The 14,178-nt window shown below is 49.1% G+C and overlaps 1 long non-coding RNA gene across 1 annotated transcript in view; it reads right to left on the bottom strand.

The window, feature by feature from the left end:
- Nucleotides 1-7,899, bottom strand: part of LOC135319772 (uncharacterized) — a 49,096-nt gene extending 41,197 nt beyond the window's left edge. The window contains exon 1 of the long non-coding RNA XR_010378642.1: nt 7,597-7,899. This is a non-coding gene — a long non-coding RNA (uncharacterized LOC135319772). The remainder of the gene's footprint in view (nt 1-7,596) is intronic.
- Between the last annotated feature and the right edge of the window lie 6,279 nt (nt 7,900-14,178).

The raw sequence follows: 14,178 nt of genomic DNA, 5'->3' as shown, positions 1-14,178 counted from the left end.
ATTTACCTCACTCTCTATTTCCCCATTTGCAGTTACAGAACGCCCATCAACCTCACATGTTGGCTGTTATACTCAAGCAAGATATTGACCCTGAAAGACATCTTAATAACAGCAGCAGTGGCTATGCTTTATTGAGCACCTACTGTGTGCCAGGCATACTGTCCAGAGATCTGTAAGCTCTATTTCCTTTCAACCTCACCCTATGAGACAGGTGCTTTGATTACTTGGGGTGAGCTGTGGGCCTCAGTTCTTTCATCTGTGTAATGAGAAGGATGTTGTAAGTACTACATAGGATTATTTGAGTATTAAATGAGTTAATATAAGTAATTATAACAGGATCTGGCACACAGTAAGCACTAGGTAAGTGTCCTATCACCATGCCCAGCTCACAGCTGGGGAAACTGAGGCTCAGAAGTAAATGACTAGCTCAAGATCACACAGCTGAGAAGTGGCCAACCAGGTCTTAAACCAGTATCTTGGGACTCCAATGCCCATTCTCTTCCTGTTTGGAGGTTCCTTGTCCTGCTCCAGACATCAGGGTGGGACATCTCAGCCTCTGTGACTTTGGCCTGTCCTATCTTGGCCCATGGAAGCCCCATGCCCACTCTCTGAGACTCCAGGGGCATGGAAATAAACTGCAGAGCCCAAGAAATAAATAAAAAATTAGCTTCATGCTCCCAGTGTCCGGAGGCTGTAGCGGGTGTTGAATTATTCAGGCTGTTTGGGTGTGAGCTGTTAGTTTTCTGCTGTCCTCATCTTGATGGCTGGCCTGACAGATTGATGGATGAGCCAGTTAAACACTCGGAGGCCAGGAGGAAAATTCTTAATCATAACTCACTGACGGGAGCAAGTGTTTTTTTCTGCACCGGCAGCTCGAGGCTCAGCCCGGCCTGGACTCTCCCTCATTTCCCTCTAATGAGGCTGGAGATGCCAACTGCAGAGTCATCCTTGGTGACCAGGTGAGCACCCAAGGAAGGGCTTTTAAGAATGGAGCTCTTTTTTCACTTATGTTTTTATTTTTCAAAAAAGAAGTGCCTTAATTTACATAAAAGGTACAAAAATCTTAAGTGTTTAGCTCTATGAATTTTTAGCTTTGTGAACATGCTGTAATCAACCAGTCAGGTCAAGATATGAAACATTCCTATTCTTCTAGAAGTTTCTTTCATTCTCCTTTTCCAGCCAATACACCTCTGTTCCCAGACAAGGCTAACCCTGCTCTCCAGCATCATAAATTAGTTTTGTCTTCTCTAGAGTTTCATACAAATAGAATCACATAGTTGGTGTCCAGCTTCTTTCATAAGCTTTTGGTTTGTTTTTGAGATTCATCCACGTTGTTGCATATGCATCAGTCATCTGTTCATTTTCAGTGTTGACTAGCATTATATTGTATGAATATACCACCATGTCTTTATCCGTTGCTGGACATCTGGGATTCTCCAGGCTTTGTCTATCGTAAATAAAGCTGCTATAAACATTTGTGTAAAAGCCTTTGTGTAAACATGTGTTTTTATTTCTCTTGGGTGTATACCTGGGAGAGAGATGCCTGTGCCTTGAGAAAGTGTTTAGTTTTACAAGATAAACAGCCAGACAATTTTCCAAAGTGGTGGTACCATTTTACAGTTCCCATCAGGAGTATATGAGACTTTCGGTTGTTCCACATCTTCAGCACTTGGTATTGTCAGCCTTTTCAATTTCAACCATTCTGATGGGTATGTAAGTGTTAATCTCCTTGTGGTTTTCTCTGTGTTACTCAGGCTGGCGAACCTCCTTTCATGCCCTTGGGGGTTATTTGCATATCATTTGCATATCGTTTCTGCAGGATCTTTTCAGCTCCACCTGGAGCCCACGCAACTCTGCTTCTCTTCATGAGGTCTTCTTCTTGGACTTGGGAGCCTGCGGGTACAGTCTGGAGATGCGAGACTTAACACCCAGGGGCCACCTTCCAACAGTGGAGACGGAATTTAGTAGACAATAGACACAGCTTCTCATCCCTCCAGCAGGTTGACGCTGAGGCATGTTTCCCAATGATTCTTAGAAGGACCCCATTGGGACTGAGCCCAGTCGTCCATCAAAGTCACAGCCCTTTAGTAGCTTTTCTCCCTTTCCCATCACACTTCCCCAACTCCCTTCCTTGTTCTTTCTGGGGTTGCCTCCCAAATAAACTGCATGTACTCAAGTCTTTGTTACAGGATCTGCTTTAGGTGAACACAAACTAAGATGGCAGACACCCCAGAGATTAGCAAGAGCAAGAAGCTGCCCCCTCCGCAGGGGCTGGAGGAACAGAGTCGGGGTGGTGTTACTGGTACCCAGGGGCTGGGGACACCTGACAAAAGCTGGAACAGTGTGCTCATTCAGGGGAAACTTATGCCTCTAAGGAGTCCAGCACTGTCAGACATGCCCCCCCGAACTGGTGAAGGAAGGGGAGGAAGGCCCTGGCTCCTCCCTTGTCCCCATCCTTGAGTCACCTGCCTGAGCTTCCCATTGGTGGAGTCCAGACAGAATCCAGATGATCCAGGAGCCTAGAAGATGCAGCTCACAGGGTCAGGCCTCTGAGATTCAGAGCGGAGCCAAGGAAGGACAGGCCCAGACCCGGTGGGAAGCAAGTGGGCAGGGGGTCCTCCCAGGTGCCGAGGGATGCCCCACTCCCTTTTCCAGTGGGCACCCACACCAGAACCAAGAACCGCCTCTTTTGCCACTGCTCCTTCCCCCAAGGCTCTGTGTGGGGTGTTCTGTTGGTCCCTTGGCTCCTAAGCATGACAGCTGCCCCTTTTGCCAAGACATAGGGCATGGCCTGGAGCCCCTTCTTCCTGGGCACTTGGAGCTTTTGCTTCCTCCAGGGTGGTGGGCTGCTTAGGTATCTGTTGTCTGCAAGATTAAAACCTACCCAGGTGGAAAATGGCACACAGGTTGCCAAGCAAAAGGATTCCTTCCCTCCGCAGCGAGAAGGCAGTCCTTTGAGCCAGCGCCAGGGACACCGGATGCCTCCGCTGGCAAGGCCCGCCCTAGCAGATGGAAATTACAGACCTCAGTGCCCTGCAAAGGAACAGTTTGACAGAGAGAAAAAAAGCCCAGAGCAGGGCCAGCGTGTTCACCTAGCCCATGCATTAACAGATCAGCTCAACTCCCCCAGCCTCTGCTTTGCCATCTATAAAATGGGATCAAAATCCTTATTGCTTTTCTCCTGGGCCGTTGAGTCGATTTATGTACAAAGAAGGCACCTGTTAACAGGATAAAGGTAAAGAACTGAACTTGGTCCCTGAGCATTCTCCAGTGCAGAGAAGGTGACCTTGAGTAGATGTACCAGAAATTCCAGTGTCTCTTTAGCACAGTCACGTGGTGGGAAAACAAATGTGGCCCCCGGTGATTAATGACCAGTTAAGTTGGTGCTTAATAAATGCTTGTTAAATGCATGAGTACATCAACCCCAGCCCCATACCACTTATTAAATCAGATCTAAATTAATATCTGGTAGTCAGAGCCCAATGTCTTGCTCCAGCCCCTTCGACCTAACCTCCTTTCCCACTGCCCCCAGTATGCAGCTTGCATCCTCCTGATGGCCATCATCTCATCGTCCTGCTGGCTTGTGGCTTGGCTACGTCCCTCTCCAGAAGGCCACGGCTTCTGTTACAGAGTGGTGCTGAGTTCTGTACCACTTCCCCGACGCGTCCTACTTTTTGTGGCCTTGTCCAGGCCAACTCAGGCTTCTGGACTCCTCTATCCCATCCTTGGTGCCTGACAGTCGGGAAGGATTTGGTGAAGTGGAAGGACTGAGGGGAACACAGCATAAGCGAGGGCCCAGGGGTGGGAGCGAGTGGGGCCTAAACTGAGAGCAGGGAAGAGATGGACCGGATTAAAGGGATGGGGTGAGTTACCGAGCACCTGTTCTGTGCCAGGCACGATGCCAAGCTTATTACACACGTTCTCATTTAAGCTGCTTAGATGTTTTATGACGAAACCTGCTTATGGAGCTGAATCCCAGCTCTGCAGTCAGACAGCCTGGACTCAGATCACAGCTCCTCCATGTCCTGGTAAAGTGAACTTGTAAGAACTTGACCTCACTGCCCCTAAGTTTCTCCAGAGCAAACATTGCGCATGTAGTACCTATTCCCGGGGTTCTTGTGAGGATGAGGAATAAATTATGGGAAGTGCTTAGAACAGGGCCTGCCACGTGGTCACTGCTCAGTGGGTGTTAGCTATCCTCAGGGTCTCCAGACTTGTGCTGTCCAGTATAGCAGCCACTAGCCACCTGCTGCTAACGTAAATGAATTAAAATCCAATAAAATTCAGAATTTAGTTCGTCACATTAACCACATTTCAAGCGCTCAATAGCCAGTGTTCTGACAAGCACAGCGGCATGTCACCATCGCTGGTTGCCTCTATTAGATGGAGCTGCCGCAGAGGATGCTGGTACTAGTGGCCACATCCGGGGAGGAGAGCCTGGGGGGTGGTGAGGACAGGGGTGGGAGACTTTCCTCTTTTGTACATTTGGAACTTTTGAAAATCATGAACGCTTATTACTTAGCAAGATACAAAAACACACCTTACAAAGCAACCAATTTTTTTTTTACAGAGGAGAAACTAAGGTTCAGAGATGGTCCAAAGCCACAGCGCTGGAAAGTGGAGGGTCTGAGGCTGGAAACTTCTATCTGACCTAGAGCTTGAGCCCTGGCCCAGCAGGCAGCTGGGATGTAGATTTGAATGGAAATTGAGTGTCCCAAAGACAGGAGATGTTTCAAATGGCCCAGCCCTGGGGACTCCCAGGACCTACTTCCTTCATTTAGTCCTGACCAGTGACCTCCACCATGTCATGCCCCTTAGGGAAGAATGAGTTGGATTCTTGGAGCCCACATTACACGACCTCTGGTAAGAGCTCTGGCTCTGGTGTCAGGAAGTGCTAGTTCAAGTTCAGGCTCCTCTACTAAACTGCTGTGTGATCTTGTGCCTCGGTCTTCTCATCTGCAAAATGGGGATTAATCACTGTTCCATGCTCATAGGGCTGTTGCCAAGATCAAGTGAGACCATGTGAAGAACTTGGCTCATAGCGAGCCCACAATATGGATGAGTTAATGCATTATTATTTTGTTAATCATTTAAAGCTGGCCTCTGGAGGAATACATGAAGGGGGAACCATTGGTGGTCCCCCCAAAGTGTATTCTCTTCTCACAGCCCTCGGAAGGGCAAAGAGAGAGGGTAAGAACGAGGAGGAGGCTTGAAACTCTCTCAGTTACAACCATGCCCATTCCCTGCCATGTTCCCCTTAACCTTGCAAAGCGTGGGCAGAAAAACACCACCTTCTGATAACACAAGGTGGGGCAGAAGGCAGGAATGGCCTTGAGGAATATTTATGGGGCTGTTGCCTGGGTGTTCTCCAGATTTCCTTGAAAGTCCCAAGGTGAAGCAACAATTTCGTATATGCCATTAATCTTGCAAATAAATGCATGAAGTGGCCCCAGCTGGGAGCTTTCCTATTAATTGATTGTGGTTTCAGAGCTGAGGTCAGAGCTCATTAGGCAGGGCTGGGAGCGGTGGGCCCACTGAGCTCCTATTCCAGAAGGTGGCTGCCATGCGGCACGTGGAGCCTGCTACAGCCCTGGCTTATGAGTGAGTGATGCTCGGGGCTCCCCACCAGCACCAGGACTGGTATCCAGAAGCCCAAGGGGAGGGAGAAGGGGCTGCGGAGGACCCAAGGTGGTGTCACTGAGTGATCTTGGGGCTGAGTGTGGACTCGGGAGACAGGGTACAAGTCTGGGCCCTCTACTCTGCACCCACCAGAACTCAGTCACTGCCTCCCCGACTCTGATTCTTCATCTTGCAACTGGAGATTATTCCAACACTTAGTACAGAAGGTTACTGCGAGGGTTACGTGAGTGCTACCATCATCTTCAGGTCAGAGGAAGTGCTCTCGTGGGATGTGACTCCTGGGGTCCCAGTCGTCTTTCCTTCAAACCCTGATCCCATCTCCTATGGGATGGCTGAAATACCCCCATTCATGTTCCATCTCTCAAAAATAAATAAATGAATAAATTGGGAGTTCGAGATTTGCAGATACTAACTGCTGTGTATAAAATAAATGAACAAGTTCATACTGCAGAGCACAGGGAACTACATCCAACATCTTGCAGTAACCTATGGTGAAAAAGAATGTGAAAACGAGTATCTGTATGTTCATGTACACCAGAAATCGACAACATTGTAAACTGACTATATTTCAATTAAAAAAATATGTATATACAAAAAATAAATACATGCAAACACATTGAGCTGTGATCCATCACTGACAGCCCGGGGTGGGTAAGGGATTGAAGATCAGGGTTGTTTGGGGGAAGGGATGGAAGAAACCAGGGGGCATTGGGAGCCTGGGGGGAGTAGGAGGGGACCCTCAACGTGTGTAATGGACTTTACAGTTTCTACAGGACACACATTCATCCGCCCACCTGCTTATCACCCACCCCCCAAGTCAGGAAGCGGACAAACAGGCTCTAACAACTTTGCTAGTTTTCCTACCTCCACTATTTCTGAAATCTCTGAGTCCATGTCACTTCTCCCCCCAACATCTCAGGCCATCTGCTTGGTGCCTCTTTCCTCCAACGTCCACTTCACGTCTCAGAGCCTTCTCCAAAGCCCTACCATATGAAACCACCAACTCAACCAGTCACTCATTTGTTCAGCCAGCCAATGAACCAGCCAACCACCTAATCAATCAGCTAACCAGTCAGTGAACTGACTATCTAACCAGCTAACCACTCAGCCAAGTAAAAGAACAACCAACCAGCCAGCCACCAACCGATTAACCAATCAACGAATCAACCAATTATCCAACTAATCAGTGAACGAGTCAACCAGCCAACCAACTACTCAACCATTCAATAAGCAACTAATAAATCATCCAACCAACCCCACCGACCAAACCCACCGACCAACCCTCCAACCAACCCACCAAATAAATACTAACCAACCAATCAACCCAAATTTACTCATTCGGGGCAAATTCGTACAAGCAGACTGAGCTGGCCCAGGGAAAGGGCTATTTCCTGTTGGGGCTTTTAGCAGCCCATGGAAAGGGGCCTCATCTTTGCACTACCTCCCTGTGTCACCCTGGGCCAGGTGTTATCCCCTCGGAGCCTGATTAGACTAGAGGTTTGCAAACTGGGTTCCTGGGGCCCCGGGTTCCGTGGCAGGGCCCTGGGGCTCCCTTGCGAGGCAGGAGGCAGCCAGGTGGGCGGGGGCTGGGAGTGCCTTCTCTACTTTCTCCTTTCATCTGTTTTGTATGTTGGGATTTTGAGTAAGACTTTGAAGAAAGTCTTTGATGTCTTAAACATTTTTTAAACGTTCAAAAACCATTGCATTGGGTCACATTTTTCAGCTCTAAGGGGAACCAATTGGGTCTTTGAGGTTGTTGGGGAAGTGTGAAGGAGACCCTGGACTCCGGACCTGGAGCTTCCAGTGGGCATAATGGAGTGAAGGCGCAGAGGCAGCCGTGATGTGGGAGTGCCGAGCTCTAGGGCGGAACAGTTGGGAGCCCAATGTGCTTAGGCGCTCTCAGGGACCACACTGTCAGTGAAGGGCTATCACCAGCCCCTAATTGCATTTCCTCACCTGTTTCCAAGCAGAGCTGCTTCCCGTGATCCAGGGTCCTCTGGAATTCCCAAACAGCTCTTGGCAGGGCGTGGGGGTGTACTTGAACACGGCATCCACCAGGAACTGACTCCAAGGCTCTGGATCCACGGCTGCCCACCTGCCTGTTTCTCAGAGTCAACATGGGGGAACGAGCACGGAGCCAGGACGTGTAGGGAGACCGTGTGCATCACAGCCGCCCATGGCAACTGGCCCACCGAGGCCCCCGGGTGGGGTGTGCAGCTGGGGCTCCAGCCCCCAAAGCGAAAAAGCAGCCAAACTGTACCCAGGGCTCCCACGGTGGGGGTAAGTAGCCCCGCACTGGGGGCTCAGGCATTGGATTGAATCCCGAACTGCCGTAAGACCTCGGGCAAGTAACTTCCCCTTTCTGAGCTTGTTTCCTCTTCCGCGTGAAATGGGGGCGGTCAGTGGTTACACGGAGAAGTGCAAGGTCAAGTGTGGGACGCGTCTTCATTTCCCGGGATCCCTGCTGTACAGATGAACAAACCAGCCAAGCAGGGGATTTTTACAGGAGCTGCGATTGCCATCGAGGATTCTAAGTTGATGTCTCTTTCCATAACCCTATATATATATTACGCTCCGCCCGCCCGCGAGCCTTGTCGTTAGTTGCCCAGCTTTGAGACTGAAGAACGAGCCCAGAAACAGCGAGAGACATCAGTGGTTTGTTGGACGCGGCAGGGGATCGCCCACGACTGAAGAAAAGCCCTGGAGCACGAGTCCACCACGCGCAACAGACGGAGAGCAGGACATAGCAGCAGCCTTCACTCCTCGGGGGAGAAGGAGGCGGCCACGAAGGGGGGAATTGACATCAGCTGGGCTCATCCGTTACCAGGGCAACCAGAGCTGGGGCACGCCCCTCACAGCCCCTCAGGTTAACCAGCATCCCAAGGGCAGATGTTTCTCTCTAATAAACTAGCCGGTGGAGCCGTTCTGGCCCAAGGATCAGAACAATCTCTAGTAGGGGCAGGGGGCAAGCACGTTCGCCTGAGTAGGGTGTAGGTAAGTCAGGGGCTGGTTGAGCCCAGGATGGACAGAGAGCAAGACAGCTGCCACCTTGAATGGCCTGACCCTATACCCTGGGACATTTTGTCTTCTCTCTGGGGGATGTTTTTCTTGCAGGGAAGGTCAATCCAGCCGTGACTGGGAAAGCTTGGGTCTGGTTCCGTCCAAACATGCGGGAATGACTCTGGGGTCTCTTGGTCTCCTCACCACCATCCCTGTCTTCTTAGCAATGCCTCCCACCCCAGCAGCGCACGGGTTAGATCTCTCTCCCAAGCTACATTAAACATCCCCAGCTCGCCTGCTCACTGATCCGAGAGGCTATCATTTATTCAGAAGCATCGCTGGGTGTTTCTGATTTATTGGTGATGGGTCAGCTCTGTTCTTTAGGCAGCTTATGGTCGAGCCATTAAATTTTCAGAGATTAAGAGCATGATGGGGAAGATAAATTGAGTGATTCTGGGGATCCTGGATGAGCAGTTCCTAGGAGGCGGTCCCCACACGCCTCCATGCTCACTTCATGAGTCCTTGTCTGCTGCTTTTGGGATGAAAGCTATCCCGTAAGGATGAAATTTGCTCCCAGAACAGGAGGATGTCCATTCCTGGAGTCACAGGGTATCCTCATGCTAGAATCATAGAATATCTGAATCGGAGAGTCACAGATCATCAGAGTAAGGCAAGCTCTTAAAATCATGCATTCCAGCCCTCCCATTTCACTGATGAAGAAACTGAGGGTCAGGATGGGGAAGTGACCTAATCAGGAGAACAAACCAGAAGGCTGCATCCTGACCCTCCTTCCAGGGCTGCTTTTAGGGCATCAGGATTCCCTCCTCCGATACTTCCCTTGTGTTCGGAAAGTCATCCAGCCACGTTCTCCTGCTCTCAGCCCCCGATACTGGCCCCGCCCACGGGGCATTTCATTCCCAGGTAATTCCTTCAGTCCAGCCTGTTTCAGAGGTGACATGTTGGCAGTCTGCACGCCCACAGGTGGCTTTCAGACATATTTTGATGGGTGGTGTGGTGTTCGAAAACAATCTGAGCCAACTTCTCTAAGCCAGGAGATTTCAGTGTTCAAGAAACCGTATTTCCAGATTATTTTCAACAACAAAAAAGGAAGCTATAGCACATTGTCCAGAAATGCAGAAACAGGTCTATATTTCTGCTTGGCAATGGAACTGAGTAGCTGCCAATCTGTTGGGTGAAGGTACTGTCTCCACTTGACCCCAGTCCCCAGGGCTGCGTCTACTGTCCATGGGTTCCTGTGAACAGCCTGGCCTCTGCAAGCATTCCTGTCCCTTGATCCATCCTTTCTGGCCCTGCTGAATGGGTCACAGCTGACCCCATTGTCTGCTCCCCAAGAGTTCACTGCCCTGAGCGTCAGCTCCAAAGACCTCTGGCTTCAACTTCCACCCCATCCCTTGTCCTTGGAGTACCCATTTTAAAACAGGCTCAATTGACTTGCCAAGGATGGTGATTAATTAGAAACAAAAACCCGCTGCAGGAGAGCCTCAGAGGCCGTTTTGATCTCTGATGCCTCTTGAAATCTCCTTCTTTGTTCTGGCTCCTGATGGGGGACTCCATAGGCAGTGGGGGGGCTGCTGCTGTACAGATGGTTTACTATTTATGACAACCAGCAACCCATTCCCCCACCTCCACCTCCTCCCCGTCTCTTTCTTCCTGAGATCCACCCCATGCTCTGGGGATGTGTGTGGTGGGGAGTGGTCGGGGGCCATCACGGGTCCACTCCCGTCAGGCCGTGAGGGTGCGTTTTGTTCTTTCCCTCTAGTTCATTCGCCCCCAGGTGACGCTCAGGACTGTCAAAGTGGTGGAAAAACGATGGGGAGAAGCTGAAATCTGAGAGGTTAACTTCAGAACCTGAAACTCACCTCTGGTTCTTGGCTGGGCAGCAACAAAAGGATGCTCTTTAGAAATGCAGACTCTTCAGAACCCACTCAGACTTGCTGAATCAGAACCTGCATTTTCATCAGATCCCCCAGGCCAGTCATGAGACCAGAGCACGTTTCATCTTTACCTAGGCTCCCACGTGTTCACTGAGGGTGGGCGCAGCCTGACATAGTGATCCTTTCATGACTGGGGGATCTGATTCTCACCAGCCTCTACCCTTACCCTTGCCCGGAGCCTGGTGCACAGTAGGTACTCAGTACGTTTTTGTAGGTTTGAATCCTTCATAAGGCTAGGTTCCTGCGGTTCTCAGCCTCAACCACATATTGGACTCCTCGGAGGAGCTTTAAACTTTACTGGGCACCAGGCCCCATCCTCAGGAAGTCTAACTTAATGGCTTGGGCGTGGCCTGGCTGTGCCTGGGCGTGGTTTGGCTGTTCCTGGGCGTGGCCTGGTTGTGCCTGGGCGTGGCTTGGTTCTTCCTGGGCGTGGCCTGGGCTTGGAGCCTTGAAAACTTTCCAGAGTTCCAAGTGCAGCGCCAGCTAAGAACAACTATGTTGATGCCTCAAAGTTCTGAGTGGTCAAAATCACCCTTTCAAATTCCACAGGGAAGCAGATGTTGGAGACTTACCATCTCTCAGTTTTCCTCAGTGTTGGGCTTGGATCGCCATTTTTCCCTGAAGAACAGATACCCTTGTTAGTTTGCATTTAGGGGACAAGACATATGACGTATGAATCCAAGGATCACACTTGGGTAATGGCACCAGGGTGAGATGCTCACTGTGCGGGGGGGTGCGTGGGACAGGAAATCTCATCCACATACATGAGCATACCCACGTTTTTACCCCTCTCTTCTCCCATCTCCCTTAGTTAATTCCTAGTCTTTAGATTGCAACCTGATGGTCACCTCCTCCAGGAAGCCTTCCCTGAGGACCCACAGGGTAGGCAAATTCCTCTGTTAGGTGTTTTCAAAGAATGGTGCTCTTTTCAGAGCCTCATTGGCAGTTAGGCACTCAGGCATGTGAAGTTGGGCCTGATGTCTGGTGCCCCCTTCTGGACTGGAGGCTCAGGGGAGTCCTTCATTGTATTTCCAATGAGTACCACAGGGGCTGGGTAATCATTGCAATGTTGAATGACAGAATGAGTGAATGAATGAATAAATGTAATTCCACAGACACAGGTGGTTGAGGGGACCACAGCTGGGGGAAGGGTGCTTCCTTTCCACACAGCTTCCTTGTAGACGTGGTTTATCCAATTACCATGAGGTATTCGGTCAAGCCTGTGTGTGCAGTGAGGCATAGCTGTGTTACTGAGGCCTATAATTTTCCAATAATTAGACTTTCAGGCACGTAGGTCTAGTGGTTTGAATATGGTTCTGTTATATCTCTGTTGCTACAGAAACTGCATACGTAAGCCCTCAAAAATCTGCTTGAATAGTGATGGGCTGCTGTGAACTTGTGCTATTTAGGCAACTTGCAGTATACTTTCAGGACAATATAATTACATGGCCGGGTTATTTTTAATTTCATGGGGCAGTGTTTCTCAAGCCTCAGTCGTTCCAATGCTACCTTTTTTATTTTTGTCCTGTTTGCATACCACCTCTATAGTGTCGTGAATTTAAAATTTTTCTTTACAGCTATGTATTAAAAAATGTGAGTAAATGTACTCATTAAAAAAAAAATCATTAAGTGTAGTTCAAGAGGAAAATGCATAGGACCACAGTAAATAGAAAGCCAGCTATCACTTTCCTCAAATAGAATGTAACCACAAAATATCCCCCACCCAGAAACGATGAAACAAAGATATTAAATGTCAGCTGGATATTACTGCCTGCCTGAGCCTGAAGCCGCTTTTTCCTTTGTTATAGAGGGAAACTGACAAGTGTTGGAGAAGGTATTGAAGACCCATTAGCTCCAAATGGAGACTTTTTCCTAGGTGTAATCAGAAGGGTGAAAGAGAATTGGGAAGAGAGCAGTTTTCTCATGTTGTGATTCCATACTTATTTCGTGTCTTGTCCATAGTAGAGGCTGTTGTTTTATCATGTCAATTCATTCGTACAAGCTCAGAGTTCGCGCTTGGAAAGTCAGGGGCAAGTTTGATGTTTCACTCATTTTGTTTTTCTCTAGTTCTTTCTCACTGCCAAGGTCCAGACTGGGTGGATCTTGAGGTCTGTTGTTCTTCCTAAACTGTAAAGTTAAGAACCGCCGACAAATCACAGGGACCTTGGAGGTATAACTGACTAGGGTTGGAGCCTTGGACAAAGCACTCTGTGACCTTGGGCAAAGCACTTCACTCCCCTGGGCGTCAATTGTCTGAGCTGTAAAATGTGAATGGTAGTATCAGCCTCAAAGGGCTGATGTGAGGCTGATAAAAAAAAGTACTGTATGTGAATCTGCCTCTGGAACAGGACAAGTGGTCTGTAACTGGTGACAGCATTGATCATAGAAGCTTCAAGAGAGCAGGACCGTGTGTCTGACTCACTGCCACAGCATCAGTGCCTGGTACCCAGCTGATCCTCAAGAAATACTTTCGCGCAGGCGTGACCAGGTTCAGGGCGAGGATGCCATTTGCTTACACCGCCTTCTTCAGAAAGTCTTCTCCAGTTAGGTGGACTGAAAAGTATCACTCAATTTAGAGATTGCCTTTGGAGACAGAACGGCCCTGGAGATTCTGGGGACAGGGGCAGTGCTGAGCAGCCAGTGTGAAAAGCTTCACACTGTTTGTTACGTGGATGATGGAAAGAAAGACTGCAGATGTGAGACCACGGAACCACAAATCATCCGAACCAGAAGGACCCAGTAACCTTATCTAACAGAGTGGGAAACTGAAACCTGAAGAGAGATGGTAACTTACTTGACTAAGGTCATCTGGCGGGTCAGAAGCCAAGCAGAGGCTGGAACTCACATCTGTCTTCTGATTCCAACCAGGTTTCGAGCTCTGTCCCTGACATCACATCCGGTCCTTATTTGCCTCCTCCAGCTGTGGTCATTATAATGATGATCTTGCTTGTCTTCATTCCCAGGACTTTGCAAAGCCTTTGGTCTCATTTCTCCGCTGAGAATAAACGTACATTCTCTGCCAGCACCTGCAGAAAGCAAGGGATGCTGGGAGCCTCCACGAGTGCACGTGTCACTCAGGGCCCAGCTGTAATCCCGGGGGGGAGATGGGAGCCTGCGCGCAGCAGAGGGAGGGCCGGGCCAAGCCATCTCCAGAAAAACAGTGCCTGGTGTCTTCCCTCCCCGGTCTCATCTCTTGGACTAAAAAATTGTTTATTCTTTAATATTATGCAACATCCATTATGAATATGGGAAAGGAAAGAAAAGTGTCAGGAAGTTAAAAGAAATTGCAATTCCACAACCTGGAGACAACCACTGCTCATATCTTGGTATATGTCCTTCCAGTCTTTTTTTCTCTCCATAGATTCGTATTTCCCTTTCCCTCACCCCCTAGGACACTCCCATCCTGTACACAGAGTTTTATACCTGCGTTCCCCCGCTTATGTTATGACCAACTCCCTACGTTACTACATACTTTTTCTTTTTTCCTAGAACATCAGTTTTATTCATGGATTTGGAGAAAATGATTTTTATAGTAAAATTAACATGCCCGTATCTTGAAGTGAAAGGCAAAATGTTCTGGAAT

The sequence above is a fragment of the Camelus dromedarius genome, chromosome 31 (genome assembly GCF_036321535.1).
Source record: "Camelus dromedarius isolate mCamDro1 chromosome 31, mCamDro1.pat, whole genome shotgun sequence".
NCBI classification, from domain to species: domain Eukaryota; kingdom Metazoa; phylum Chordata; class Mammalia; order Artiodactyla; family Camelidae; genus Camelus; species Camelus dromedarius.
The sequence above is the reverse complement of the archived record's forward strand: the minus strand, read 5'-3'. Positions and strand labels throughout refer to the sequence as shown.